The 27438-nt window shown below is 37.3% G+C and overlaps 35 non-coding genes across 35 annotated transcripts; all 35 read left to right on the plus strand.

Moving 5' to 3' along the window:
* Window positions 1–65: 65 nt before the first annotated feature.
* On the plus strand, window positions 66–206 carry LOC143499650 (U4 spliceosomal RNA). Its single transcript, XR_013126261.1, has one exon. It is a non-coding gene; the product is annotated as a U4 spliceosomal RNA (small nuclear RNA).
* A 656-nt stretch (window positions 207–862) lies between these two features.
* On the plus strand, window positions 863–1003 carry LOC143499619 (U4 spliceosomal RNA). The gene has a single exon (XR_013126231.1). It is a non-coding gene; the product is annotated as a U4 spliceosomal RNA (small nuclear RNA).
* Window positions 1004–1653: 650 nt separating this feature from the next.
* On the plus strand, window positions 1654–1794 carry LOC143499533 (U4 spliceosomal RNA). The gene has a single exon (XR_013126147.1). It is a non-coding gene; the product is annotated as a U4 spliceosomal RNA (small nuclear RNA).
* Window positions 1795–2450: 656 nt separating this feature from the next.
* Window positions 2451–2591, plus strand: LOC143499603 (U4 spliceosomal RNA). Its single transcript, XR_013126215.1, has one exon. It is a non-coding gene; the product is annotated as a U4 spliceosomal RNA (small nuclear RNA).
* Window positions 2592–3247: 656 nt separating this feature from the next.
* On the plus strand, window positions 3248–3388 carry LOC143499538 (U4 spliceosomal RNA). Its single transcript, XR_013126151.1, has one exon. It is a non-coding gene; the product is annotated as a U4 spliceosomal RNA (small nuclear RNA).
* Window positions 3389–4044: 656 nt separating this feature from the next.
* Window positions 4045–4185, plus strand: LOC143499632 (U4 spliceosomal RNA). The gene has a single exon (XR_013126244.1). It is a non-coding gene; the product is annotated as a U4 spliceosomal RNA (small nuclear RNA).
* A 650-nt stretch (window positions 4186–4835) lies between these two features.
* LOC143499615 (U4 spliceosomal RNA) lies at window positions 4836–4976 on the plus strand. The gene has a single exon (XR_013126227.1). It is a non-coding gene; the product is annotated as a U4 spliceosomal RNA (small nuclear RNA).
* A 656-nt stretch (window positions 4977–5632) lies between these two features.
* Window positions 5633–5773, plus strand: LOC143499645 (U4 spliceosomal RNA). Its single transcript, XR_013126256.1, has one exon. It is a non-coding gene; the product is annotated as a U4 spliceosomal RNA (small nuclear RNA).
* Window positions 5774–6423: 650 nt separating this feature from the next.
* LOC143499549 (U4 spliceosomal RNA) lies at window positions 6424–6564 on the plus strand. Its single transcript, XR_013126162.1, has one exon. It is a non-coding gene; the product is annotated as a U4 spliceosomal RNA (small nuclear RNA).
* A 649-nt stretch (window positions 6565–7213) lies between these two features.
* On the plus strand, window positions 7214–7354 carry LOC143499652 (U4 spliceosomal RNA). Its single transcript, XR_013126263.1, has one exon. It is a non-coding gene; the product is annotated as a U4 spliceosomal RNA (small nuclear RNA).
* Window positions 7355–8010: 656 nt separating this feature from the next.
* LOC143499560 (U4 spliceosomal RNA) lies at window positions 8011–8151 on the plus strand. The gene has a single exon (XR_013126173.1). It is a non-coding gene; the product is annotated as a U4 spliceosomal RNA (small nuclear RNA).
* Window positions 8152–8807: 656 nt separating this feature from the next.
* LOC143499620 (U4 spliceosomal RNA) lies at window positions 8808–8948 on the plus strand. The gene has a single exon (XR_013126232.1). It is a non-coding gene; the product is annotated as a U4 spliceosomal RNA (small nuclear RNA).
* A 650-nt stretch (window positions 8949–9598) lies between these two features.
* LOC143499535 (U4 spliceosomal RNA) lies at window positions 9599–9739 on the plus strand. The gene has a single exon (XR_013126148.1). It is a non-coding gene; the product is annotated as a U4 spliceosomal RNA (small nuclear RNA).
* Window positions 9740–10395: 656 nt separating this feature from the next.
* On the plus strand, window positions 10396–10536 carry LOC143499604 (U4 spliceosomal RNA). Its single transcript, XR_013126216.1, has one exon. It is a non-coding gene; the product is annotated as a U4 spliceosomal RNA (small nuclear RNA).
* Window positions 10537–11192: 656 nt separating this feature from the next.
* On the plus strand, window positions 11193–11333 carry LOC143499571 (U4 spliceosomal RNA). The gene has a single exon (XR_013126184.1). It is a non-coding gene; the product is annotated as a U4 spliceosomal RNA (small nuclear RNA).
* Window positions 11334–11989: 656 nt separating this feature from the next.
* Window positions 11990–12130, plus strand: LOC143499621 (U4 spliceosomal RNA). Its single transcript, XR_013126233.1, has one exon. It is a non-coding gene; the product is annotated as a U4 spliceosomal RNA (small nuclear RNA).
* Window positions 12131–12786: 656 nt separating this feature from the next.
* LOC143499622 (U4 spliceosomal RNA) lies at window positions 12787–12927 on the plus strand. Its single transcript, XR_013126234.1, has one exon. It is a non-coding gene; the product is annotated as a U4 spliceosomal RNA (small nuclear RNA).
* Window positions 12928–13583: 656 nt separating this feature from the next.
* Window positions 13584–13724, plus strand: LOC143499634 (U4 spliceosomal RNA). The gene has a single exon (XR_013126246.1). It is a non-coding gene; the product is annotated as a U4 spliceosomal RNA (small nuclear RNA).
* Window positions 13725–14374: 650 nt separating this feature from the next.
* On the plus strand, window positions 14375–14515 carry LOC143499584 (U4 spliceosomal RNA). The gene has a single exon (XR_013126196.1). It is a non-coding gene; the product is annotated as a U4 spliceosomal RNA (small nuclear RNA).
* A 648-nt stretch (window positions 14516–15163) lies between these two features.
* Window positions 15164–15304, plus strand: LOC143499464 (U4 spliceosomal RNA). The gene has a single exon (XR_013126078.1). It is a non-coding gene; the product is annotated as a U4 spliceosomal RNA (small nuclear RNA).
* Window positions 15305–15954: 650 nt separating this feature from the next.
* On the plus strand, window positions 15955–16095 carry LOC143499595 (U4 spliceosomal RNA). Its single transcript, XR_013126207.1, has one exon. It is a non-coding gene; the product is annotated as a U4 spliceosomal RNA (small nuclear RNA).
* Window positions 16096–16745: 650 nt separating this feature from the next.
* On the plus strand, window positions 16746–16886 carry LOC143499536 (U4 spliceosomal RNA). The gene has a single exon (XR_013126149.1). It is a non-coding gene; the product is annotated as a U4 spliceosomal RNA (small nuclear RNA).
* A 650-nt stretch (window positions 16887–17536) lies between these two features.
* Window positions 17537–17677, plus strand: LOC143499606 (U4 spliceosomal RNA). Its single transcript, XR_013126218.1, has one exon. It is a non-coding gene; the product is annotated as a U4 spliceosomal RNA (small nuclear RNA).
* Window positions 17678–18327: 650 nt separating this feature from the next.
* LOC143499537 (U4 spliceosomal RNA) lies at window positions 18328–18468 on the plus strand. Its single transcript, XR_013126150.1, has one exon. It is a non-coding gene; the product is annotated as a U4 spliceosomal RNA (small nuclear RNA).
* Window positions 18469–19118: 650 nt separating this feature from the next.
* LOC143499617 (U4 spliceosomal RNA) lies at window positions 19119–19259 on the plus strand. Its single transcript, XR_013126229.1, has one exon. It is a non-coding gene; the product is annotated as a U4 spliceosomal RNA (small nuclear RNA).
* A 650-nt stretch (window positions 19260–19909) lies between these two features.
* On the plus strand, window positions 19910–20050 carry LOC143499539 (U4 spliceosomal RNA). Its single transcript, XR_013126152.1, has one exon. It is a non-coding gene; the product is annotated as a U4 spliceosomal RNA (small nuclear RNA).
* Window positions 20051–20700: 650 nt separating this feature from the next.
* Window positions 20701–20841, plus strand: LOC143499540 (U4 spliceosomal RNA). Its single transcript, XR_013126153.1, has one exon. It is a non-coding gene; the product is annotated as a U4 spliceosomal RNA (small nuclear RNA).
* A 650-nt stretch (window positions 20842–21491) lies between these two features.
* LOC143499628 (U4 spliceosomal RNA) lies at window positions 21492–21632 on the plus strand. The gene has a single exon (XR_013126240.1). It is a non-coding gene; the product is annotated as a U4 spliceosomal RNA (small nuclear RNA).
* A 650-nt stretch (window positions 21633–22282) lies between these two features.
* LOC143499541 (U4 spliceosomal RNA) lies at window positions 22283–22423 on the plus strand. The gene has a single exon (XR_013126154.1). It is a non-coding gene; the product is annotated as a U4 spliceosomal RNA (small nuclear RNA).
* Window positions 22424–23073: 650 nt separating this feature from the next.
* On the plus strand, window positions 23074–23214 carry LOC143499542 (U4 spliceosomal RNA). The gene has a single exon (XR_013126155.1). It is a non-coding gene; the product is annotated as a U4 spliceosomal RNA (small nuclear RNA).
* A 650-nt stretch (window positions 23215–23864) lies between these two features.
* On the plus strand, window positions 23865–24005 carry LOC143499640 (U4 spliceosomal RNA). Its single transcript, XR_013126251.1, has one exon. It is a non-coding gene; the product is annotated as a U4 spliceosomal RNA (small nuclear RNA).
* Window positions 24006–24655: 650 nt separating this feature from the next.
* LOC143499651 (U4 spliceosomal RNA) lies at window positions 24656–24796 on the plus strand. The gene has a single exon (XR_013126262.1). It is a non-coding gene; the product is annotated as a U4 spliceosomal RNA (small nuclear RNA).
* A 650-nt stretch (window positions 24797–25446) lies between these two features.
* LOC143499659 (U4 spliceosomal RNA) lies at window positions 25447–25587 on the plus strand. The gene has a single exon (XR_013126269.1). It is a non-coding gene; the product is annotated as a U4 spliceosomal RNA (small nuclear RNA).
* A 650-nt stretch (window positions 25588–26237) lies between these two features.
* LOC143499543 (U4 spliceosomal RNA) lies at window positions 26238–26378 on the plus strand. The gene has a single exon (XR_013126156.1). It is a non-coding gene; the product is annotated as a U4 spliceosomal RNA (small nuclear RNA).
* A 650-nt stretch (window positions 26379–27028) lies between these two features.
* Window positions 27029–27169, plus strand: LOC143499544 (U4 spliceosomal RNA). Its single transcript, XR_013126157.1, has one exon. It is a non-coding gene; the product is annotated as a U4 spliceosomal RNA (small nuclear RNA).
* Window positions 27170–27438: the final 269 nt, after the last annotated feature.

Genomic DNA, 27438 nt, shown 5'->3' on the forward strand with positions numbered 1-27438 from the left:
AACAGATACCATTCATGAGTTACTCTGTAAACAATGTGTGTACTTTTGCATCGTTTTTATCTGTTATTCTTTCGCAGAGGTAATATCGTAGCCTATGAGGTTTATCCGAGCCGTGATCATTGCTGGTTGAAAACTTTACCCAATACCCCGCCTGGATGACTTGAAATATAGTCAGCTGTGGCAATTTTTGCTAGTCTCTTTGGAGACTTGTCAAGCGGTGAAAGTAAGGATTCTTTATTGGATTTTGTTGCGCTTTGATATTTATGTCACTTATTTTTGCTGTCTTCTTTGTGGATGGAGTTGTCTGTGCATTTCATGTTTTAGATAGGCCTAAGATTTTGTGTGTGTTCTCATAATTAATTTTCCAATGTTTCTGTCGCCGTTTGATGCACAATCTGGGATTATATAATCCAGTTCACCTTTTTCTAGGTGGTTGGTATGTTCTTGATGAGCTCTTACTGCAATGATGGTGTCTTAATGGCAGTTTACTTGGCAAAACTCTGCTGTCTTCTTTAGCTATTATTTTTCCTGCCAAAGGTCTGTCCTAACTTCTATGTGTATCCTTGCTGTTACATATTTGACTCCCCCTCTCATTTTTGCCCCTTGCTTGACTCCGCCTTTACAGTGAAAAAAATCCCATGATGCCTTTTGATTTTCATTCGCCATGCAATATTGTTTCTGTTAATGCATTAACATGATTAGAAATGCAGTATCTCAAAAAACAAATACTGATGCATTCAGAATTGCTTTTAGTTATTGGAACATCATTTGTGCATTAGGCCTATTTGTGATGTCACAACAGATACCATTCATGAGTTCCTCTGTAAACAATGTGTGTACTTTTGCATCGTTTTTATTTGTTATTCTTTCGCAGAGGCAATATTGTAGCCTATGAGGTTTATCCGAGGCGTGATCATTGCTGGTTGAAAACTTTACCCAATACCCCGCCTGGATGACTTGAAATATAGTCAGCTGTGGCAATTTTTGCTAGTCTCTTTGGAGACTTGTCAAGCGGTGAAAGTAAGGATTCTTTATTGGATTTTGTTGCGCTTTGATATTCATGTCCCTTATTTTTGCTGTCTTCTTTGTGGATGGAGTTGTCTGTGCATTTCATGTTTTAGATAGGCCTAAGATTTTGTGTGTGTTCTCATAATTAATTTTCCAATGTTTCTGTCGCCGTTTGATGCACAATGTGGGATTATATAATCCAGTTCACCTTTTTCTAGGTGGTTGGTATGTTCTTGATGAGCTCTTACTGCAATGATGGTGTCTTAATGGCAGTTTACTTGGCAAAACTCTGCTGTCTTCTTTAGCTATTATTTTTACTGCCAAAGGTCTGTCCTAACTTCTATGTGTATCCTTGCTGTTACATATTTGACTCCCCCTCTCATTTTTGCCCCTTGCTTGACTCCGCCTTTACAGTGAAAAAATTCCCATGATGCCTTTTGATTTTCATTCTCCATGCAATATTGTTTCTGTTAATGCATTAACATGATTAGAAATGCAGTATCTCAGAAAACAAATACTGATGCATTCAGAATTGCTTTTAGTTATTGGAACATCATTTGTGCATTATTTGTGATGTCACAACAGATACCATTCATGAGTTCCTCTGTAAACAATGTGTGTACTTTTGCATCGTTTTTATTTGTTATTCTTTCGCAGAGGCAATATCGTAGCCTATGAGGTTTATCCGAGGCGTGATCATTGCTGGTTGAAAACTTTACCCAATACCCCGCCTGGATGACTTGAAATATAGTCAGCTGTGGCAATTTTTGCTCGTCTCTTTGGAGACTTGTCAAGCGGTGAAAGTAAGGATTCTTTATTGGATTTTGTTGCGCTTTGATATTTATGTCACTTATTTTTGCTGTCTTCTTTGTGGATGGAGTTGTCTGTGCATTTCATGTTTTAGATAGGCCTAAGATTTTGTGTGTGTTCTCATAATTAATTTTCCAATGTTTCTGTCGCCGTTTGATGCACAATCTGGGATTATATAATCCAGTTCACCTTTTTCTAGGTGGTTGGAATGTTCTTGATGAACTCTTACTGCAATGATGGTGTCTTAATGGCAGTTTACTTGGCAAAACTCTGCTGTCTTCTTTAGCTATTATTTTTACTGCCAAAGGTCTGTCCTAACTTCTATGTGTATCCTTGCTGTTACATATTTGACTCCCCCTCTCATTTTTGCCCCTTGCTTGACTCCGCCTTTACAGTGAAAAAATTCCCATGATGCCTTTTGATTTTCATTCGCCATGCAATATTGTTTCTGTTAATGCATTAACATGATTAGAAATGCAGTATCTCAAAAAACAAATACTGATGCATTCAGAATTGCTTTTAGTTATTGGAACATCATTTGTGCATTAGGCCTATTTGTGATGTCACAACAGATACCATTCATGAGTTCCTCTGTAAACAATGTGTGTACTTTTGCATCGTTTTTATTTGTTATTCTTTCGTAGAGGCAATATCGTAGCCTATGAGGTTTATCCGAGGCGTGATCATTGCTGGTTGAAAACTTTACCCAATACCCCGCCTGGATGACTTGAAATATAGTCAGCTGTGGCAATTTTTGCTAGTCTCTTTGGAGACTTGTCAAGCGGTGAAAGTAAGGATTCTTTATTGGATTTTGTTGCGCTTTGATATTTATGTCACTTATTTTTGCTGTCTTCTTTGTGGATGGAGTTGTCTGTGCATTTCATGTTTTAGATAGGCCTAAGATTTTGTGTGTGTTCTCATAATTAATTTTCCAATGTTTCTGTCGCCGTTTGATGCACAATCTGGGATTATATAATCCAGTTCACCTTTTTCTAGGTGGTTGGAATGTTCTTGATGAACTCTTACTGCAATGATGGTGTCTTAATGGCAGTTTACTTGGCAAAACTCTGCTGTCTTCTTTAGCTATTATTTTTCCTGCCAAAGGTCTGTCCTAACTTCTATGTGTATCATTGCTGTTACATATTTGACTCCCCCTCTCATTTTTGCCCCTTGCTTGACTCCGCCTTTACAGTGAAAAAAATCCCATGATGCCTTTTGATTTTCATTCGCCATGCAATATTGTTTCTGTTAATGCATTAACATGATTAGAAATGCAGTATCTCAAAAAACAAATACTGATGCATTCAGAATTGCTTTTAGTTATTGGAACATCATTTGTGCATTAGGCCTATTTGTGATGTCACAACAGATACCATTCATGAGTTCCTCTGTAAACAATGTGTGTACTTTTGCATCGTTTTTATTTGTTATTCTTTCGCAGAGGCAATATCGTAGCCTATGAGGTTTATCCGAGGCGTGATCATTGCTGGTTGAAAACTTTACCCAATACCCCGCCTGGATGACTTGAAATATAGTCAGCTGTGGCAATTTTTGCTAGTCTCTTTGGAGACTTGTCAAGCGGTGAAAGTAAGGATTCTTTATTGGATTTTGTTGCGCTTTGATATTTATGTCACTTATTTTTGCTGTCTTCTTTGTGGATGGAGTTGTCTGTGCATTTCATGTTTTAGATAGGCCTAAGATTTTGTGTGTGTTCTCATAATTAATTTTCCAATGTTTCTGTCGCCGTTTGATGCACAATCTGGGATTATATAATCCAGTTCACCTTTTTCTAGGTGGTTGGTATGTTCTTGATGAGCTCTTACTGCAATGATGGTGTCTTAATGGCAGTTTACTTGGCAAAACTCTGCTGTCTTCTTTAGCTATTATTTTTCCTGCCAAAGGTCTGTCCTAACTTCTATGTGTATCCTTGCTGTTACATATTTGACTCCCCCTCTCATTTTTGCCCCTTGCTTGACTCCGCCTTTACAGTGAAAAAAATCCCATGATGCCTTTTGATTTTTATTCGCCATACAATATTGTTTCTGTTAATGCATTAACATGATTAGAAATGCAGTATCTCAAAAAACAAATACTGATGCATTCAGAATTGCTTTTAGTTATTGGAACATCATTTGTGCATTAGGCCTATTTGTGATGTCACAACAGATACCATTCATGAGTTCCTCTGTAAACAATGTGTGTACTTTTGCATCGTTTTTATTTGTTATTCTTTCGCAGAGGCAATATTGTGGCCTATGAGGTTTATCCGAGGCGTGATCATTGCTGGTTGAAAACTTTACCCAATACCCCGCCTGGATGACTTGAAATATAGTCAGCTGTGGCAATTTTTGTTAGTCTCTTTGGAGACTTGTCAAGCGGTGAAAGTAAGGATTCTTTATTGGATTTTGTTGCGCTTTGATATTTATGTCACTTATTTTTGCTGTCTTCTTTGTGGATGGAGTTGTCTGTGCATTTCATGTTTTAGATAGGCCTAAGATTTTGTGTGTGTTCTAATAATTAATTTTCCAATGTTTCTGTCGCCGTTTGATGCACAATCTGGGATTATATAATCCAGTTCACCTTTTTCTAGGTGGTTGGTATGTTCTTGATGAGCTCTTACTGCAATGATGGTGTCTTAATGGCAGTTTACTTGGCAAAACTCTGCTGTCTTCTTTAGCTATTATTTTTCCTGCCAAAGGTCTGTCCTAACTTCTATGTGTATCCTTGCTGTTACATATTTGACTCCCCCTCTCATTTTTGCCCCTTGCTTGACTCCGCCTTTACAGTGAAAAAAATCCCATGATGCCTTTTGATTTTCATTCGCCATGCAATATTGTTTCTGTTAATGCATTAACATGATTAGAAATGCAGTATCTCAAAAAACAAATACTGATGCATTCAGAATTGCTTTTAGTTATTGGAACATCATTTGTGTATTTTTTGTGATGTCACAACAGATACCATTCATGAGTTCCTCTGTAAACAATGTGTGTACTTTTGCATCGTTTTAATTTGTTATTCTTTCGCAGAGGCAATATCGTAGCCTATGAGGTTTATCCGAGGCGTGATCATTGCTGGTTGAAAACTTTACCCAATACCCCGCTTGGATGACTTGAAATATAGTCAGCTGTGGCAATTTTTGCTAGTCTCTTTGGAGACTTGTCAAGCGGTGAAAGTAAGGATTCTTTATTGGATTTTGTTGCGCTTTGATATTTATGTCACTTATTTTTGCTGTCTTCTTTGTGGATGGAGTTGTCTGTGCATTTCATGTTTTAGATAGGCCTAAGATTTTGTGTGTGTTCTCATAATTAATTTTCCAATGTTTCTGTCGCCGTTTGATGCACAATCTGGGATTATATAATCCAGTTCACCTTTTTCTAGGTGGTTGGTATGTTCTTGATGAACTCTTACTGCAATGATGGTGTCTTAATGGCAGTTTACTTGGCAAAACTCTGCTGTCTTCTTTAGCTATTATTTTTCCTGCCAAAGGTCTGTCCTAACTTCTATGTGTATCATTGCTGTTACATATTTGACTCCCCCTCTCATTTTTGCCCCTTGCTTGACTCCGCCTTTACAGTGAAAAAAATCCCATGATGCCTTTTGATTTTCATTCGCCATGCAATATTGTTTCTGTTAATGCATTAACATGATTAGAAATGCAGTATCTCAAAAAACAAATACTGATGCATTCAGAATTGCTTTTAGTTATTGGAACATCATTTGTGCATTAGGCCTATTTGTGATGTCACAACAGATACCATTCATGAGTTCCTCTGTAAACAATGTGTGTACTTTTGCATCGTTTTTATTTGTTATTCTTTCGCAGAGGCAATATTGTAGCCTATGAGGTTTATCCGAGGCGTGATCATTGCTGGTTGAAAACTTTACCCAATACCCCGCCTGGATGACTTGAAATATAGTCAGCTGTGGCAACTTTTGCTAGTCTCTTTGGAGACTTGTCAAGCGGTGAAAGTAAGGATTCTTTATTGGATTTTGTTGCGCTTTGATATTCATGTCCCTTATTTTTGCTGTCTTCTTTGTGGATGGAGTTGTCTGTGCATTTCATGTTTTAGATAGGCCTAAGATTTTGTGTGTGTTCTCATAATTAATTTTCCAATGTTTCTGTCGCCGTTTGATGCACAATCTGGGATTATATAATCCAGTTCACCTTTTTCTAGGTGGTTGGTATGTTCTTGATGAGCTCTTACTGCAATGATGGTGTCTTAATGGCAGTTTACTTGGCAAAACTCTGCTGTCTTCTTTAGCTATTATTTTTCCTGCCAAAGGTCTGTCCTAACTTCTATGTGTATCCTTGCTGTTACATATTTGACTCCCCCTCTCATTTTTGCCCCTTGCTTGACTCCGCCTTTACAGTGAAAAAAATCCCATGATGCCTTTTGATTTTCATTCGCCATGCAATATTGTTTCTGTTAATGCATTAACATGATTAGAAATGCAGTATCTCAAAAAACAAATACTGATGCATTCAGAATTGCTTTTAGTTATTGGAACATCATTTGTGCATTATTTGTGATGTCACAACAGATACCATTCATGAGTTCCTCTGTAAACAATGTGTGTACTTTTGCATCGTTTTTATTTGTTATTCTTTCGCAGAGGCAATATCGTAGCCTATGAGGTTTATCCGAGGCGTGATCATTGCTGGTTGAAAACTTTACCCAATACCCCGCCTGGATGACTTGAAATATAGTCAGCTGTGGCAATTTTTGCTAGTCTCTTTGGAGACTTGTCAAGCGGTGAAAGTAAGGATTCTTTATTGGATTTTGTTGCGCTTTGATATTTATGTCACTTATTTTTGCTGTTTCTTTGTGGATGGAGTTGTCTGTGCATTTCATGTTTTAGATAGGCCTAAGATTTTGTGTGTGTTCTCATAATTAATTTTCCAATGTTTCTGTCGCCGTTTGATGTTCAATCTGGGATTATATAATCCAGTTCACCTTTTTCTAGGTGGTTGGTATGTTCTTGATGAGCTCTTACTGCAATGATGGTGTCTTAATGGCAGTTTACTTGGCAAAACTCTGCTGTCTTCTTTAGCTATTATTTTTACTGCCAAAGGTCTGTCCTAACTTCTATGTGTATCCTTGCTGTTACATATTTGACTCCCCCTCTCATTTTTGCCCCTTGCTTGACTCCGCCTTTACAGTGAAAAAATTCCCATGATGCCTTTTGATTTTTATTCGCCATACAATATTGTTTCTGTTAATGCATTAACATGATTAGAAATGCAGTATCTCAGAAAACAAATACTGATGCATTCAGAATTGCTTTTAGTTATTGGAACATCATTTGTGCATCATTTGTGATGTCACAACAGATACCATTCATGAGTTACTCTGTAAACAATGTGTGTACTTTTGCATCGTTTTTATCTGTTATTCTTTCGCAGAGGTAATATCGTAGCCTATGAGGTTTATCCGAGCCGTGATCATTGCTGGTTGAAAACTTTACCCAATACCCCGCCTGGATGACTTGAAATATAGTCAGCTGTGGCAATTTTTGCTAGTCTCTTTGGAGACTTGTCAAGCGGTGAAAGTAAGGATTCTTTATTGGATTTTGTTGCGCTTTGATATTTATGTCACTTATTTTTGCTGTCTTCTTTGTGGATGGAGTTGTCTGTGCATTTCATGTTTTAGATAGGCCTAAGATTTTGTGTGTGTTCTCATAATTAATTTTCCAATGTTTCTGTCGCCGTTTGATGCACAATCTGGGATTATATAATCCAGTTCACCTTTTTCTAGGTGGTTGGTATGTTCTTGATGAGCTCTTACTGCAATGATGGTGTCTTAATGGCAGTTTACTTGGCAAAACTCTGCTGTCTTCTTTAGCTATTATTTTTCCTGCCAAAGGTCTGTCCTAACTTCTATGTGTATCCTTGCTGTTACATATTTGACTCCCCCTCTCATTTTTGCCCCTTGCTTGACTCCGCCTTTACAGTGAAAAAAATCCCATGATGCCTTTTGATTTTCATTCGCCATGCAATATTGTTTCTGTTAATGCATTAACATGATTAGAAATGCAGTATCTCAAAAAACAAATACTGATGCATTCAGAATTGCTTTTAGTTATTGGAACATCATTTGTGCATTAGACCTATTTGTGATGTCACAACAGATACCATTCATGAGTTCCTCTGTAAACAATGTGTGTACTTTTGCATCGTTTTTATTTGTTATTCTTTCGCAGAGGCAATATCGTAGCCTATGAGGTTTATCCGAGGCGTGATCATTGCTGGTTGAAAACTTTACCCAATACCCCGCCTGGATGACTTGAAATATAGTCAGCTGTGGCAATTTTTGCTAGTCTCTTTGGAGACTTGTCAAGCGGTGAAAGTAAGGATTCTTTATTGGATTTTGTTGCGCTTTGATATTTATGTCACTTATTTTTGCTGTCTTCTTTGTGGATGGAGTTGTCTGTGCATTTCATGTTTTAGATAGGCCTAAGATTTTGTGTGTGTTCTCATAATTAATTTTCCAATGTTTCTGTCGCCGTTTGATGCACAATCTGGGATTATATAATCCAGTTCACCTTTTTCTAGGTGGTTGGTATGTTCTTGATGAACTCTTACTGCAATGATGGTGTCTTAATGGCAGTTTACTTGGCAAAACTCTGCTGTCTTCTTTAGCTATTATTTTTCCTGCCAAAGGTCTGTCCTAACTTCTATGTGTATCATTGCTGTTACATATTTGACTCCCCCTCTCATTTTTGCCCCTTGCTTGACTCCGCCTTTACAGTGAAAAAAATCCCATGATGCCTTTTGATTTTCATTCGCCATGCAATATTGTTTCTGTTAATGCATTAACATGATTAGAAATGCAGTATCTCAAAAAACAAATACTGATGCATTCAGAATTGCTTTTAGTTATTGGAACATCATTTGTGCATTAGGCCTATTTGTGATGTCACAACAGATACCATTCATGAGTTCCTCTGTAAACAATGTGTGTACTTTTGCATCGTTTTTATTTGTTATTCTTTCGCAGAGGCAATATTGTAGCCTATGAGGTTTATCCGAGGCGTGATCATTGCTGGTTGAAAACTTTACCCAATACCCCGCCTGGATGACTTGAAATATAGTCAGCTGTGGCAATTTTTGCTAGTCTCTTTGGAGACTTGTCAAGCGGTGAAAGTAAGGATTCTTTATTGGATTTTGTTGCGCTTTGATATTCATGTCCCTTATTTTTGCTGTCTTCTTTGTGGATGGAGTTGTCTGTGCATTTCATGTTTTAGATAGGCCTAAGATTTTGTGTGTGTTCTCATAATTAATTTTCCAATGTTTCTGTCGCCGTTTGATGCACAATGTGGGATTATATAATCCAGTTCACCTTTTTCTAGGTGGTTGGTATGTTCTTGATGAGCTCTTACTGCAATGATGGTGTCTTAATGGCAGTTTACTTGGCAAAACTCTGCTGTCTTCTTTAGCTATTATTTTTACTGCCAAAGGTCTGTCCTAACTTCTATGTGTATCCTTGCTGTTACATATTTGACTCCCCCTCTCATTTTTGCCCCTTGCTTGACTCCGCCTTTACAGTGAAAAAATTCCCATGATGCCTTTTGATTTTCATTCTCCATGCAATATTGTTTCTGTTAATGCATTAACATGATTAGAAATGCAGTATCTCAGAAAACAAATACTGATGCATTCAGAATTGCTTTTAGTTATTGGAACATCATTTGTGCATTATTTGTGATGTCACAACAGATACCATTCATGAGTTCCTCTGTAAACAATGTGTGTACTTTTGCATCGTTTTTATTTGTTATTCTTTCGCAGAGGCAATATCGTAGCCTATGAGGTTTATCCGAGGCGTGATCATTGCTGGTTGAAAACTTTACCCAATACCCCGCCTGGATGACTTGAAATATAGTCAGCTGTGGCAATTTTTGCTCGTCTCTTTGGAGACTTGTCAAGCGGTGAAAGTAAGGATTCTTTATTGGATTTTGTTGCGCTTTGATATTTATGTCACTTATTTTTGCTGTCTTCTTTGTGGATGGAGTTGTCTGTGCATTTCATGTTTTAGATAGGCCTAAGATTTTGTGTGTGTTCTCATAATTAATTTTCCAATGTTTCTGTCGCCGTTTGATGCACAATCTGGGATTATATAATCCAGTTCACCTTTTTCTAGGTGGTTGGAATGTTCTTGATGAACTCTTACTGCAATGATGGTGTCTTAATGGCAGTTTACTTGGCAAAACTCTGCTGTCTTCTTTAGCTATTATTTTTACTGCCAAAGGTCTGTCCTAACTTCTATGTGTATCCTTGCTGTTACATATTTGACTCCCCCTCTCATTTTTGCCCCTTGCTTGACTCCGCCTTTACAGTGAAAAAATTCCCATGATGCCTTTTGATTTTCATTCGCCATGCAATATTGTTTCTGTTAATGCATTAACATGATTAGAAATGCAGTATCTCAAAAAACAAATACTGATGCATTCAGAATTGCTTTTAGTTATTGGAACATCATTTGTGCATTAGGCCTATTTGTGATGTCACAACAGATACCATTCATGAGTTCCTCTGTAAACAATGTGTGTACTTTTGCATCGTTTTTATTTGTTATTCTTTCGTAGAGGCAATATCGTAGCCTATGAGGTTTATCCGAGGCGTGATCATTGCTGGTTGAAAACTTTACCCAATACCCCGCCTGGATGACTTGAAATATAGTCAGCTGTGGCAATTTTTGCTAGTCTCTTTGGAGACTTGTCAAGCGGTGAAAGTAAGGATTCTTTATTGGATTTTGTTGCGCTTTGATATTTATGTCACTTATTTTTGCTGTCTTCTTTGTGGATGGAGTTGTCTGTGCATTTCATGTTTTAGATAGGCCTAAGATTTTGTGTGTGTTCTCATAATTAATTTTCCAATGTTTCTGTCGCCGTTTGATGCACAATCTGGGATTATATAATCCAGTTCACCTTTTTCTAGGTGGTTGGAATGTTCTTGATGAACTCTTACTGCAATGATGGTGTCTTAATGGCAGTTTACTTGGCAAAACTCTGCTGTCTTCTTTAGCTATTATTTTTCCTGCCAAAGGTCTGTCCTAACTTCTATGTGTATCATTGCTGTTACATATTTGACTCCCCCTCTCATTTTTGCCCCTTGCTTGACTCCGCCTTTACAGTGAAAAAAATCCCATGATGCCTTTTGATTTTCATTCGCCATGCAATATTGTTTCTGTTAATGCATTAACATGATTAGAAATGCAGTATCTCAAAAAACAAATACTGATGCATTCAGAATTGCTTTTAGTTATTGGAACATCATTTGTGCATTAGGCCTATTTGTGATGTCACAACAGATACCATTCATGAGTTCCTCTGTAAACAATGTGTGTACTTTTGCATCGTTTTTATTTGTTATTCTTTCGCAGAGGCAATATCGTAGCCTATGAGGTTTATCCGAGGCGTGATCATTGCTGGTTGAAAACTTTACCCAATACCCCGCCTGGATGACTTGAAATATAGTCAGCTGTGGCAATTTTTGCTAGTCTCTTTGGAGACTTGTCAAGCGGTGAAAGTAAGGATTCTTTATTGGATTTTGTTGCGCTTTGATATTCATGTCCCTTATTTTTGCTGTCTTCTTTGTGGATGGAGTTGTCTGTGCATTTCATGTTTTAGATAGGCCTAAGATTTTGTGTGTGTTCTCATAATTAATTTTCCAATGTTTCTGTCGCCGTTTGATGCACAATGTGGGATTATATAATCCAGTTCACCTTTTTCTAGGTGGTTGGTATGTTCTTGATGAGCTCTTACTGCAATGATGGTGTCTTAATGGCAGTTTACTTGGCAAAACTCTGCTGTCTTCTTTAGCTATTATTTTTACTGCCAAAGGTCTGTCCTAACTTCTATGTGTATCATTGCTGTTACATATTTGACTCCCCCTCTCATTTTTGCCCCTTGCTTGACTCCGCCTTTACAGTGAAAAAAATCCCATGATGCCTTTTGATTTTCATTCGCCATGCAATATTGTTTCTGTTAATGCATTAACATGATTAGAAATGCAGTATCTCAAAAAACAAATACTGATGCATTCAGAATTGCTTTTAGTTATTGGAACATCATTTGTGCATTAGGCCTATTTGTGATGTCACAACAGATACCATTCATGAGTTCCTCTGTAAACAATGTGTGTACTTTTGCATCGTTTTTATTTGTTATTCTTTCGCAGAGGCAATATTGTAGCCTATGAGGTTTATCCGAGGCGTGATCATTGCTGGTTGAAAACTTTACCCAATACCCCGCCTGGATGACTTGAAATATAGTCAGCTGTGGCAATTTTTGCTAGTCTCTTTGGAGACTTGTCAAGCGGTGAAAGTAAGGATTCTTTATTGGATTTTGTTGCGCTTTGATATTCATGTCCCTTATTTTTGCTGTCTTCTTTGTGGATGGAGTTGTCTGTGCATTTCATGTTTTAGATAGGCCTAAGATTTTGTGTGTGTTCTCATAATTAATTTTCCAATGTTTCTGTCGCCGTTTGATGCACAATGTGGGATTATATAATCCAGTTCACCTTTTTCTAGGTGGTTGGTATGTTCTTGATGAGCTCTTACTGCAATGATGGTGTCTTAATGGCAGTTTACTTGGCAAAACTCTGCTGTCTTCTTTAGCTATTATTTTTACTGCCAAAGGTCTGTCCTAACTTCTATGTGTATCATTGCTGTTACATATTTGACTCCCCCTCTCATTTTTGCCCCTTGCTTGACTCCGCCTTTACAGTGAAAAAAATCCCATGATGCCTTTTGATTTTCATTCGCCATGCAATATTGTTTCTGTTAATGCATTAACATGATTAGAACTGCAGTATCTCAAAAAACAAATACTAATGCATTCAGAATTGCTTTTAGTTATTGGAACATCATTTGTGCATTAGGCCTATTTGTGATGTCACAACAGATACCATTCATGAGTTCCTCTGTAAACAATGTGTGTACTTTTGCATCGTTTTTATTTGTTATTCTTTCGCAGAGGCAATATTGTAGCCTATGAGGTTTATCCGAGGCGTGATCATTGCTGGTTGAAAACTTTACCCAATACCCCGCCTGGATGACTTGAAATATAGTCAGCTGTGGCAATTTTTGCTAGTCTCTTTGGAGACTTGTCAAGCGGTGAAAGTAAGGATTCTTTATTGGATTTTGTTGCGCTTTGATATTCATGTCCCTTATTTTTGCTGTCTTCTTTGTGGATGGAGTTGTCTGTGCATTTCATGTTTTAGATAGGCCTAAGATTTTGTGTGTGTTCTCATAATTAATTTTCCAATGTTTCTGTCGCCGTTTGATGCACAATGTGGGATTATATAATCCAGTTCACCTTTTTCTAGGTGGTTGGTATGTTCTTGATGAGCTCTTACTGCAATGATGGTGTCTTAATGGCAGTTTACTTGGCAAAACTCTGCTGTCTTCTTTAGCTATTATTTTTACTGCCAAAGGTCTGTCCTAACTTCTATGTGTATCCTTGCTGTTACATATTTGACTCCCCCTCTCATTTTTGCCCCTTGCTTGACTCCGCCTTTACAGTGAAAAAATTCCCATGATGCCTTTTGATTTTCATTCGCCATGCAATATTGTTTCTGTTAATGCATTAACATGATTAGAAATGCAGTATCTCAAAAAACAAATACTGATGCATTCAGAATTGCTTTTAGTTATTGGAACATCATTTGTGCATTAGGCCTATTTGTGATGTCACAACAGATACCATTCATGAGTTCCTCTGTAAACAATGTGTGTACTTTTGCATCGTTTTTATTTGTTATTCTTTCGCAGAGGCAATATCGTAGCCTATGAGGTTTATCCAAGGCGTGATCATTGCTGGTTGAAAACTTTACCCAATACCCCGCCTGGATGACTTGAAATATAGTCAGCTGTGGCAATTTTTGCTAGTCTCTTTGGAGACTTGTCAAGCGGTGAAAGTAAGGATTCTTTATTGGATTTTGTTGCGCTTTGATATTTATGTCACTTATTTTTGCTGTCTTCTTTGTGGATGGAGTTGTCTGTGCATTTCATGTTTTAGATAGGCCTAAGATTTTGTGTGTGTTCTCATAATTAATTTTCCAATGTTTCTGTCGCCGTTTGATGCACAATGTGGGATTATATAATCCAGTTCACCTTTTTCTAGGTGGTTGGTATGTTCTTGATGAGCTCTTACTGCAATGATGGTGTCTTAATGGCAGTTTACTTGGCAAAACTCTGCTGTCTTCTTTAGCTATTATTTTTACTGCCAAAGGTCTGTCCTAACTTCTATGTGTATCCTTGCTGTTACATATTTGACTCCCCCTCTCATTTTTGCCCCTTGCTTGACTCCGCCTTTACAGTGAAAAAATTCCCATGATGCCTTTTGATTTTCATTCGCCATGCAATATTGTTTCTGTTAATGCATTAACATGATTAGAAATGCAGTATCTCAAAAAACAAATACTGATGCATTCAGAATTGCTTTTAGTTATTGGAACATCATTTGTGCATTATTTGTGATGTCACAACAGATACCATTCATGAGTTCCTCTGTAAACAATGTGTGTACTTTTGCATCGTTTTTATTTGTTATTCTTTCGCAGAGGCAATATCGTAGCCTATGAGGTTTATCCGAGGCGTGATCATTGCTGGTTGAAAACTTTACCCAATACCCCGCCTGGATGACTTGAAATATAGTCAGCTGTGGCAATTTTTGCTAGTCTCTTTGGAGACTTGTCAAGCGGTGAAAGTAAGGATTCTTTATTGGATTTTGTTGCGCTTTGATATTTATGTCACTTATTTTTGCTGTCTTCTTTGTGGATGGAGTTGTCTGTGCATTTCATGTTTTAGATAGGCCTAAGATTTTGTGTGTTCTCATAATTAATTTTCCAATGTTTCTGTCGCCGTTTGATGCACAATGTGGGATTATATAATCCAGTTCACCTTTTTCTAGGTGGTTGGTATGTTCTTGATGAGCTCTTACTGCAATGATGGTGTCTTAATGGCAGTTTACTTGGCAAAACTCTGCTGTCTTCTTTAGCTATTATTTTTACTGCCAAAGGTCTGTCCTAACTTCTATGTGTATCCTTGCTGTTACATATTTGACTCCCCCTCTCATTTTTGCCCCTTGCTTGACTCCGCCTTTACAGTGAAAAAATTCCCATGATGCCTTTTGATTTTCATTCGCCATGCAATATTGTTTCTGTTAATGCATTAACATGATTAGAAATGCAGTATCTCAGAAAACAAATACTGATGCATTCAGAATTGCTTTTAGTTATTGGAACATCATTTGTGCATTATTTGTGATGTCACAACAGATACCATTCATGAGTTCCTCTGTAAACAATGTGTGTACTTTTGCATCGTTTTTATTTGTTATTCTTTCGCAGAGGCAATATCATAGCCTATGAGGTTTATCCGAGGCGTGATCATTGCTGGTTGAAAACTTTACCCAATACCCCGCCTGGATGACTTGAAATATAGTCAGCTGTGGCAATTTTTGCTAGTCTCTTTGGAGACTTGTCAAGCGGTGAAAGTAAGGATTCTTTATTGGATTTTGTTGCGCTTTGATATTTATGTCACTTATTTTTGCTGTCTTCTTTGTGGATGGAGTTGTCTGTGCATTTCATGTTTTAGATAGGCCTAAGATTTTGTGTGTGTTCTCATAATTAATTTTCCAATGTTTCTGTCGCCGTTTGATGCACAATGTGGGATTATATAATCCAGTTCACCTTTTTCTAGGTGGTTGGTATGTTCTTGATGAGCTCTTACTGCAATGATGGTGTCTTAATGGCAGTTTACTTGGCAAAACTCTGCTGTCTTCTTTAGCTATTATTTTTACTGCCAAAGGTCTGTCCTAACTTCTATGTGTATCCTTGCTGTTACATATTTGACTCCCCCTCTCATTTCTGCCCCTTGCTTGACTCCGCCTTTACAGTGAAAAAATTCCCATGATGCCTTTTGATTTTCATTCGCCATGCAATATTGTTTCTGTTAATGCATTAACATGATTAGAAATGCAGTATCTCAGAAAACAAATACTGATGCATTCAGAATTGCTTTTAGTTATTGGAACATCATTTGTGCATTATTTGTGATGTCACAACAGATACCATTCATGAGTTCCTCTGTAAACAATGTGTGTACTTTTGCATCGTTTTTATTTGTTATTCTTTCGCAGAGGCAATATCGTAGCCTATGAGGTTTATCCGAGGCGTGATCATTGCTGGTTGAAAACTTTACCCAATACCCCGCCTGGATGACTTGAAATATAGTCAGCTGTGGCAATTTTTGCTAGTCTCTTTGGAGACTTGTCAAGCGGTGAAAGTAAGGATTCTTTATTGGATTTTGTTGCGCTTTGATATTTATGTCACTTATTTTTGCTGTCTTCTTTGTGGATGGAGTTGTCTGTGCATTTCATGTTTTAGATAGGCCTAAGATTTTGTGTGTGTTCTCATAATTAATTTTCCAATGTTTCTGTCGCCGTTTGATGCACAATGTGGGATTATATAATCCAGTTCACCTTTTTCTAGGTGGTTGGTATGTTCTTGATGAGCTCTTACTGCAATGATGGTGTCTTAATGGCAGTTTACTTGGCAAAACTCTGCTGTCTTCTTTAGCTATTATTTTTACTGCCAAAGGTCTGTCCTAACTTCTATGTGTATCCTTGCTGTTACATATTTGACTCCCCCTCTCATTTTTGCCCCTTGCTTGACTCCGCCTTTACAGTGAAAAAATTCCCATGATGCCTTTTGATTTTCATTCGCCATGCAATATTGTTTCTGTTAATGCATTAACATGATTAGAAATGCAGTATCTCAAAAAACAAATACTGATGCATTCAGAATTGCTTTTATTTATTGGAACATCATTTGTGCATTATTTGTGATGTCACAACAGATACCATTCATGAGTTCCTCTGTAAACAATGTGTGTACTTTTGCATCGTTTTTATTTGTTATTCTTTCGCAGAGGCAATATCGTAGCCTATGAGGTTTGTCCGAGGCGTGATCATTGCTGGTTGAAAACTTTACCCAATACCCCGCCTGGATGACTTGAAATATAGTCAGCTGTGGCAATTTTTGCTAGTCTCTTTGGAGACTTGTCAAGCAGTGAAAGTAAGGATTCTTTATTGGATTTTGTTGCGCTTTGATATTTATGTCACTTATTTTTGCTGTCTTCTTTGTGGATGGAGTTGTCTGTGCATTTCATGTTTTAGATAGGCCTAAGATTTTGTGTGTGTTCTCATAATTAATTTTCCAATGTTTCTGTCGCCGTTTGATGCACAATCTGGGATTATATAATCCAGTTCACCTTTTTCTAGGTGGTTGGTATGTTCTTGATGAGCTCTTACTGCAATGATGGTGTCTTAATGGCAGTTTACTTGGCAAAACTCTGCTGTCTTCTTTAGCTATTATTTTTACTGCCAAAGGTCTGTCCTAACTTCTATGTGTATCCTTGCTGTTACATATTTGACTCCCCCTCTCATTTTTGCCCCTTGCTTGACTCCGCCTTTACAGTGAAAAAATTCCCATGATGCCTTTTGATTTTCATTCGCCATGCAATATTGTTTCTGTTAATGCATTAACATGATTAGAAATGCAGTATCTCAGAAAACAAATACTGATGCATTCAGAATTGCTTTTAGTTATTGGAACATCATTTGTGCATTATTTGTGATGTCACAACAGATACCATTCATGAGTTCCTCTGTAAACAATGTGTGTACTTTTGCATCGTTTTTATTTGTTATTCTTTCGCAGAGGCAATATCGTAGCCTATGAGGTTTATCCGAGGCGTGATCATTGCTGGTTGAAAACTTTACCCAATACCCCGCCTGGATGACTTGAAATATAGTCAGCTGTGGCAATTTTTGCTAGTCTCTTTGGAGACTTGTCAAGCGGTGAAAGTAAGGATTCTTTATTGGATTTTGTTGCGCTTTGATATTTATGTCACTTATTTTTGCTGTCTTCTTTGTGGATGGAGTTGTCTGTGCATTTCATGTTTTAGATAGGCCTAAGATTTTGTGTGTGTACTCATAATTAATTTTCCAATGTTTCTGTCGCCGTTTGATGCACAATGTGGGATTATATAATCCAGTTCACCTTTTTCTAGGTGGTTGGTATGTTCTTGATGAGCTCTTACTGCAATGATGGTGTCTTAATGGCAGTTTACTTGGCAAAACTCTGCTGTCTTCTTTAGCTATTATTTTTACTGCCAAAGGTCTGTCCTAACTTCTATGTGTATCCTTGCTGTTACATATTTGACTCCCCCTCTCATTTTTGCCCCTTGCTTGACTCCGCCTTTACAGTGAAAAAATTCCCATGATGCCTTTTGATTTTCATTCGCCATGCAATATTGTTTCTGTTAATGCATTAACATGATTAGAAATGCAGTATCTCAAAAAACAAATACTGATGCATTCAGAATTGCTTTTATTTATTGGAACATCATTTGTGCATTATTTGTGATGTCACAACAGATACCATTCATGAGTTCCTCTGTAAACAATGTGTGTACTTTTGCATCGTTTTTATTTGTTATTCTTTCGCAGAGGCAATATCGTAGCCTATGAGGTTTGTCCGAGGCGTGATCATTGCTGGTTGAAAACTTTACCCAATACCCCGCCTGGATGACTTGAAATATAGTCAGCTGTGGCAATTTTTGCTAGTCTCTTTGGAGACTTGTCAAGCAGTGAAAGTAAGGATTCTTTATTGGATTTTGTTGCGCTTTGATATTTATGTCACTTATTTTTGCTGTCTTCTTTGTGGATGGAGTTGTCTGTGCATTTCATGTTTTAGATAGGCCTAAGATTTTGTGTGTGTTCTCATAATTAATTTTCCAATGTTTCTGTCGCCATTTGATGCACAATGTGGGATTATATAATCCAGTTCACCTTTTTCTAGGTGGTTGGTATGTTCTTGATGAGCTCTTACTGCAATGATGGTGTCTTAATGGCAGTTTACTTGGCAAAACTCTGCTGTCTTCTTTAGCTATTATTTTTACTGCCAAAGGTCTGTCCTAACTTCTATGTGTATCCTTGCTGTTACATATTTGACTCCCCCTCTCATTTTTGCCCCTTGCTTGACTCCGCCTTTACAGTGAAAAAATTCCCATGATGCCTTTTGATTTTCATTCGCCATGCAATATTGTTTCTGTTAATGCATTAACATGATTAGAAATGCAGTATCTCAGAAAACAAATACTGATGCATTCAGAATTGCTTTTAGTTATTGGAACATCATTTGTGCATTATTTGTGATGTCACAACAGATACCATTCATGAGTTCCTCTGTAAACAATGTGTGTACTTTTGCATCGTTTTTATTTGTTATTCTTTCGCAGAGGCAATATCGTAGCCTATGAGGTTTATCCGAGGCGTGATCATTGCTGGTTGAAAACTTTACCCAATACCCCGCCTGGATGACTTGAAATATAGTCAGCTGTGGCAATTTTTGCTAGTCTCTTTGGAGACTTGTCAAGCGGTGAAAGTAAGGATTCTTTATTGGATTTTGTTGCGCTTTGATATTTATGTCACTTATTTTTGCTGTCTTCTTTGTGGATGGAGTTGTCTGTGCATTTCATGTTTTAGATAGGCCTAAGATTTTGTGTGTGTACTCATAATTAATTTTCCAATGTTTCTGTCGCCGTTTGATGCACAATGTGGGATTATATAATCCAGTTCACCTTTTTCTAGGTGGTTGGTATGTTCTTGATGAGCTCTTACTGCAATGATGGTGTCTTAATGGCAGTTTACTTGGCAAAACTCTGCTGTCTTCTTTAGCTATTATTTTTACTGCCAAAGGTCTGTCCTAACTTCTATGTGTATCCTTGCTGTTACATATTTGACTCCCCCTCTCATTTTTGCCCCTTGCTTGACTCCGCCTTTACAGTGAAAAAATTCCCATGATGCCTTTTGATTTTCATTCGCCATGCAATATTGTTTCTGTTAATGCATTAACATGATTAGAAATGCAGTATCTCAAAAAACAAATACTGATGCATTCAGAATTGCTTTTATTTATTGGAACATCATTTGTGCATTATTTGTGATGTCACAACAGATACCATTCATGAGTTCCTCTGTAAACAATGTGTGTACTTTTGCATCGTTTTTATTTGTTATTCTTTCGCAGAGGCAATATCGTAGCCTATGAGGTTTGTCCGAGGCGTGATCATTGCTGGTTGAAAACTTTACCCAATACCCCGCCTGGATGACTTGAAATATAGTCAGCTGTGGCAATTTTTGCTAGTCTCTTTGGAGACTTGTCAAGCAGTGAAAGTAAGGATTCTTTATTGGATTTTGTTGCGCTTTGATATTTATGTCACTTATTTTTGCTGTCTTCTTTGTGGATGGAGTTGTCTGTGCATTTCATGTTTTAGATAGGCCTAAGATTTTGTGTGTGTTCTCATAATTAATTTTCCAATGTTTCTGTCGCCGTTTGATGCACAATCTGGGATTATATAATCCAGTTCACCTTTTTCTAGGTGGTTGGTATGTTCTTGATGAACTCTTACTGCAATGATGGTGTCTTAATGGCAGTTTACTTGGCAAAACTCTGCTGTCTTCTTTAGCTATTATTTTTACTGCCAAAGGTCTGTCCTAACTTCTATGTGTATCCTTGCTGTTACATATTTGACTCCCCCTCTCATTTTTGCCCCTTGCTTGACTCCGCCTTTACAGTGAAAAAATTCCCATGATGCCTTTTGATTTTCATTCGCCATGCAATATTGTTTCTGTTAATGCATTAACATGATTAGAAATGCAGTATCTCAAAAAACAAATACTGATGCATTCAGAATTGCTTTTATTTATTGGAACATCATTTGTGCATTATTTGTGATGTCACAACAGATACCATTCATGAGTTCCTCTGTAAACAATGTGTGTACTTTTGCATCGTTTTTATTTGTTATTCTTTCGCAGAGGCAATATCGTAGCCTATGAGGTTTGTCCGAGGCGTGATCATTGCTGGTTGAAAACTTTACCCAATACCCCGCCTGGATGACTTGAAATATAGTCAGCTGTGGCAATTTTTGCTAGTCTCTTTGGAGACTTGTCAAGCAGTGAAAGTAAGGATTCTTTATTGGATTTTGTTGCGCTTTGATATTTATGTCACTTATTTTTGCTGTCTTCTTTGTGGATGGAGTTGTCTGTGCATTTCATGTTTTAGATAGGCCTAAGATTTTGTGTGTGTTCTCATAATTAATTTTCCAATGTTTCTGTCGCCATTTGATGCACAATGTGGGATTATATAATCCAGTTCACCTTTTTCTAGGTGGTTGGTATGTTCTTGATGAGCTCTTACTGCAATGATGGTGTCTTAATGGCAGTTTACTTGGCAAAACTCTGCTGTCTTCTTTAGCTATTATTTTTACTGCCAAAGGTCTGTCCTAACTTCTATGTGTATCCTTGCTGTTACATATTTGACTCCCCCTCTCATTTTTGCCCCTTGCTTGACTCCGCCTTTACAGTGAAAAAATTCCCATGATGCCTTTTGATTTTCATTCGCCATGCAATATTGTTTCTGTTAATGCATTAACATGATTAGAAATGCAGTATCTCAGAAAACAAATACTGATGCATTCAGAATTGCTTTTAGTTATTGGAACATCATTTGTGCATTATTTGTGATGTCACAACAGATACCATTCATGAGTTCCTCTGTAAACAATGTGTGTACTTTTGCATCGTTTTTATTTGTTATTCTTTCGCAGAGGCAATATCGTAGCCTATGAGGTTTATCCGAGGCGTGATCATTGCTGGTTGAAAACTTTACCCAATACCCCGCCTGGATGACTTGAAATATAGTCAGCTGTGGCAATTTTTGCTAGTCTCTTTGGAGACTTGTCAAGCGGTGAAAGTAAGGATTCTTTATTGGATTTTGTTGCGCTTTGATATTTATGTCACTTATTTTTGCTGTCTTCTTTGTGGATGGAGTTGTCTGTGCATTTCATGTTTTAGATAGGCCTAAGATTTTGTGTGTGTACTCATAATTAATTTTCCAATGTTTCTGTCGCCGTTTGATGCACAATGTGGGATTATATAATCCAGTTCACCTTTTTCTAGGTGGTTGGTATGTTCTTGATGAGCTCTTACTGCAATGATGGTGTCTTAATGGCAGTTTACTTGGCAAAACTCTGCTGTCTTCTTTAGCTATTATTTTTACTGCCAAAGGTCTGTCCTAACTTCTATGTGTATCCTTGCTGTTACATATTTGACTCCCCCTCTCATTTTTGCCCCTTGCTTGACTCCGCCTTTACAGTGAAAAAATTCCCATGATGCCTTTTGATTTTCATTCGCCATGCAATATTGTTTCTGTTAATGCATTAACATGATTAGAAATGCAGTATCTCAAAAAACAAATACTGATGCATTCAGAATTGCTTTTATTTATTGGAACATCATTTGTGCATTATTTGTGATGTCACAACAGATACCATTCATGAGTTCCTCTGTAAACAATGTGTGTACTTTTGCATCGTTTTTATTTGTTATTCTTTCGCAGAGGCAATATCGTAGCCTATGAGGTTTGTCCGAGGCGTGATCATTGCTGGTTGAAAACTTTACCCAATACCCCGCCTGGATGACTTGAAATATAGTCAGCTGTGGCAATTTTTGCTAGTCTCTTTGGAGACTTGTCAAGCAGTGAAAGTAAGGATTCTTTATTGGATTTTGTTGCGCTTTGATATTTATGTCACTTATTTTTGCTGTCTTCTTTGTGGATGGAGTTGTCTGTGCATTTCATGTTTTAGATAGGCCTAAGATTTTGTGTGTGTTCTCATAATTAATTTTCCAATGTTTCTGTCGCCGTTTGATGCACAATCTGGGATTATATAATCCAGTTCACCTTTTTCTAGGTGGTTGGTATGTTCTTGATGAACTCTTACTGCAATGATGGTGTCTTAATGGCAGTTTACTTGGCAAAACTCTGCTGTCTTCTTTAGCTATTATTTTTACTGCCAAAGGTCTGTCCTAACTTCTATGTGTATCCTTGCTGTTACATATTTGACTCCCCCTCTCATTTTTGCCCCTTGCTTGACTCCGCCTTTACAGTGAAAAAATTCCCATGATGCCTTTTGATTTTCATTCGCCATGCAATATTGTTTCTGTTAATGCATTAACATGATTAGAAATGCAGTATCTCAAAAAACAAATACTGATGCATTCAGAATTGCTTTTATTTATTGGAACATCATTTGTGCATTATTTGTGATGTCACAACAGATACCATTCATGAGTTCCTCTGTAAACAATGTGTGTACTTTTGCATCGTTTTTATTTGTTATTCTTTCGCAGAGGCAATATCGTAGCCTATGAGGTTTGTCCGAGGCGTGATCATTGCTGGTTGAAAACTTTACCCAATACCCCGCCTGGATGACTTGAAATATAGTCAGCTGTGGCAATTTTTGCTAGTCTCTTTGGAGACTTGTCAAGCAGTGAAAGTAAGGATTCTTTATTGGATTTTGTTGCGCTTTGATATTTATGTCACTTATTTTTGCTGTCTTCTTTGTGGATGGAGTTGTCTGTGCATTTCATGTTTTAGATAGGCCTAAGATTTTGTGTGTGTTCTCATAATTAATTTTCCAATGTTTCTGTCGCCATTTGATGCACAATGTGGGATTATATAATCCAGTTCACCTTTTTCTAGGTGGTTGGTATGTTCTTGATGAGCTCTTACTGCAATGATGGTGTCTTAATGGCAGTTTACTTGGCAAAACTCTGCTGTCTTCTTTAGCTATTATTTTTACTGCCAAAGGTCTGTCCTAACTTCTATGTGTATCCTTGCTGTTACATATTTGACTCCCCCTCTCATTTTTGCCCCTTGCTTGACTCCGCCTTTACAGTGAAAAAATTCCCATGATGCCTTTTGATTTTCATTCGCCATGCAATATTGTTTCTGTTAATGCATTAACATGATTAGAAATGCAGTATCTCAGAAAACAAATACTGATGCATTCAGAATTGCTTTTAGTTATTGGAACATCATTTGTGCATTATTTGTGATGTCACAACAGATACCATTCATGAGTTCCTCTGTAAACAATGTGTGTACTTTTGCATCGTTTTTATTTGTTATTCTTTCGCAGAGGCAATATCGTAGCCTATGAGGTTTATCCGAGGCGTGATCATTGCTGGTTGAAAACTTTACCCAATACCCCGCCTGGATGACTTGAAATATAGTCAGCTGTGGCAATTTTTGCTAGTCTCTTTGGAGACTTGTCAAGCGGTGAAAGTAAGGATTCTTTATTGGATTTTGTTGCGCTTTGATATTTATGTCACTTATTTTTGCTGTCTTCTTTGTGGATGGAGTTGTCTGTGCATTTCATGTTTTAGATAGGCCTAAGATTTTGTGTGTGTACTCATAATTAATTTTCCAATGTTTCTGTCGCCGTTTGATGCACAATGTGGGATTATATAATCCAGTTCACCTTTTTCTAGGTGGTTGGTATGTTCTTGATGAGCTCTTACTGCAATGATGGTGTCTTAATGGCAGTTTACTTGGCAAAACTCTGCTGTCTTCTTTAGCTATTATTTTTACTGCCAAAGGTCTGTCCTAACTTCTATGTGTATCCTTGCTGTTACATATTTGACTCCCCCTCTCATTTCTGCCCCTTGCTTGACTCCGCCTTTACAGTGAAAAAATTCCCATGATGCCTTTTGATTTTCATTCGCCATGCAATATTGTTTCTGTTAATGCATTAACATGATTAGAAATGCAGTATCTCAGAAAACAAATACTGATGCATTCAGAATTGCTTTTAGTTATTGGAACATCATTTGTGCATTATTTGTGATGTCACAACAGATACCATTCATGAGTTCCTCTGTAAACAATGTGTGTACTTTTGCATCGTTTTTATTTGTTATTCTTTCGCAGAGGCAATATCGTAGCCTATGAGGTTTATCCGAGGCGTGATCATTGCTGGTTGAAAACTTTACCCAATACCCCGCCTGGATGACTTGAAATATAGTCAGCTGTGGCAATTTTTGCTAGTCTCTTTGGAGACTTGTCAAGCGGTGAAAGTAAGGATTCTTTATTGGATTTTGTTGCGCTTTGATATTTATGTCACTTATTTTTGCTGTCTTCTTTGTGGATGGAGTTGTCTGTGCATTTCATGTTTTAGATAGGCCTAAGATTTTGTGTGTGTTCTCATAATTAATTTTCCAATGTTTCTGTCGCCGTTTGATGCACAATGTGGGATTATATAATCCAGTTCACCTTTTTCTAGGTGGTTGGTATGTTCTTGATGAGCTCTTACTGCAATGATGGTGTCTTAATGGCAGTTTACTTGGCAAAACTCTGCTGTCTTCTTTAGCTATTATTTTTACTGCCAAAGGTCTGTCCTAACTTCTATGTGTATCCTTGCTGTTACATATTTGACTCCCCCTCTCATTTTTGCCCCTTGCTTGACTCCGCCTTTACAGTGAAAAAATTCCCATGATGCCTTTTGATTTTCATTCGCCATGCAATATTGTTTCTGTTAATGCATTAACATGATTAGAAATGCAGTATCTCAGAAAACAAATACTGATGCATTCAGAATTGCTTTTAGTTATTGGAACATCATTTGTGCATTATTTGTGATGTCACAACAGATACCATTCATGAGTTCCTCTGTAAACAATGTGTGTACTTTTGCATCGTTTTTATTTGTTATTCTTTCGCAGAGGCAATATCGTAGCCTATGAGGTTTATCCGAGGCGTGATCATTGCTGGTTGAAAACTTTACCCAATACCCCGCCTGGATGACTTGAAATATAGTCAGCTGTGGCAATTTTTGCTAGTCTCTTTGGAGACTTGTCAAGCGGTGAAAGTAAGGATTCTTTATTGGATTTTGTTGCGCTTTGATATTTATGTCACTTATTTTTGCTGTCTTCTTTGTGGATGGAGTTGTCTGTGCATTTCATGTTTTAGATAGGCCTAAGATTTTGTGTGTGTTCTCATAATTAATTTTCCAATGTTTCTGTCGCCGTTTGATGCACAATGTGGGATTATATAATCCAGTTCACCTTTTTCTAGGTGGTTGGTATGTTCTTGATGAGCTCTTACTGCAATGATGGTGTCTTAATGGCAGTTTACTTGGCAAAACTCTGCTGTCTTCTTTAGCTATTATTTTTACTGCCAAAGGTCTGTCCTAACTTCTATGTGTATCCTTGCTGTTACATATTTGACTCCCCCTCTCATTTTTGCCCCTTGCTTGACTCCGCCTTTACAGTGAAAAAATTCCCATGATGCCTTTTGATTTTCATTCGCCATGCAATATTGTTTCTGTTAATGCATTAACATGATTAGAAATGCAGTATCTCAAAAAACAAATACTGATGCATTCAGAATTGCTTTTATTTATTGGAACATCATTTGTGCATTATTTGTGATGTCACAACAGATACCATTCATGAGTTCCTCTGTAAACAATGTGTGTACTTTTGCATCGTTTTTATTTGTTATTCTTTCGCAGAGGCAATATCGTAGCCTATGAGGTTTGTCCGAGGCGTGATCATTGCTGGTTGAAAACTTTACCCAATACCCCGCCTGGATGACTTGAAATATAGTCAGCTGTGGCAATTTTTGCTAGTCTCTTTGGAGACTTGTCAAGCAGTGAAAGTAAGGATTCTTTATTGGATTTTGTTGCGCTTTGATATTTATGTCACTTATTTTTGCTGTCTTCTTTGTGGATGGAGTTGTCTGTGCATTTCATGTTTTAGATAGGCCTAAGATTTTGTGTGTGTACTCATAATTAATTTTCCAATGTTTCTGTCGCCATTTGATGCACAATGTGGGATTATATAATCCAGTTCACCTTTTTCTAGGTGGTTGGTATGTTCTTGATGAGCTCTTACTGCAATGATGGTGTCTTAATGGCAGTTTACTTGGCAAAACTCTGCTGTCTTCTTTAGCTATTATTTTTACTGCCAAAGGTCTGTCCTAACTTCTATGTGTATCCTTGCTGTTACATATTTGACTCCCCCTCTCATTTTTGCCCCTTGCTTGACTCCGCCTTTACAGTGAAAAAATTCCCATGATGCCTTTTGATTTTCATTCGCCATGCAATATTGTTTCTGTTAATGCATTAACATGATTAGAAATGCAGTATCTCAGAAAACAAATACTGATGCATTCAGAATTGCTTTTAGTTATTGGAACATCATTTGTGCATTATTTGTGATGTCACAACAGATACCATTCATGAGTTCCTCTGTAAACAATGTGTGTACTTTTGCATCGTTTTTATTTGTTATTCTTTCGCAGAGGCAATATCGTAGCCTATGAGGTTTGTCCGAGGCGTGATCATTGCTGGTTGAAAACTTTACCCAATACCCCGCCTGGATGACTTGAAATATAGTCAGCTGTGGCAATTTTTGCTAGTCTCTTTGGAGACTTGTCAAGCAGTGAAAGTAAGGATTCTTTATTGGATTTTGTTGCGCTTTGATATTTATGTCACTTATTTTTGCTGTCTTCTTTGTGGATGGAGTTGTCTGTGCATTTCATGTTTTAGATAGGCCTAAGATTTTGTGTGTGTTCTCATAATTAATTTTCCAATGTTTCTGTCGCCATTTGATGCACAATGTGGGATTATATAATCCAGTTCACCTTTTTCTAGGTGGTTGGTATGTTCTTGATGAGCTCTTACTGCAATGATGGTGTCT

Source organism: Brachyhypopomus gauderio, unplaced genomic scaffold, assembly GCF_052324685.1.
Source record: "Brachyhypopomus gauderio isolate BG-103 unplaced genomic scaffold, BGAUD_0.2 sc135, whole genome shotgun sequence".
Taxonomy (NCBI): domain Eukaryota; kingdom Metazoa; phylum Chordata; class Actinopteri; order Gymnotiformes; family Hypopomidae; genus Brachyhypopomus; species Brachyhypopomus gauderio.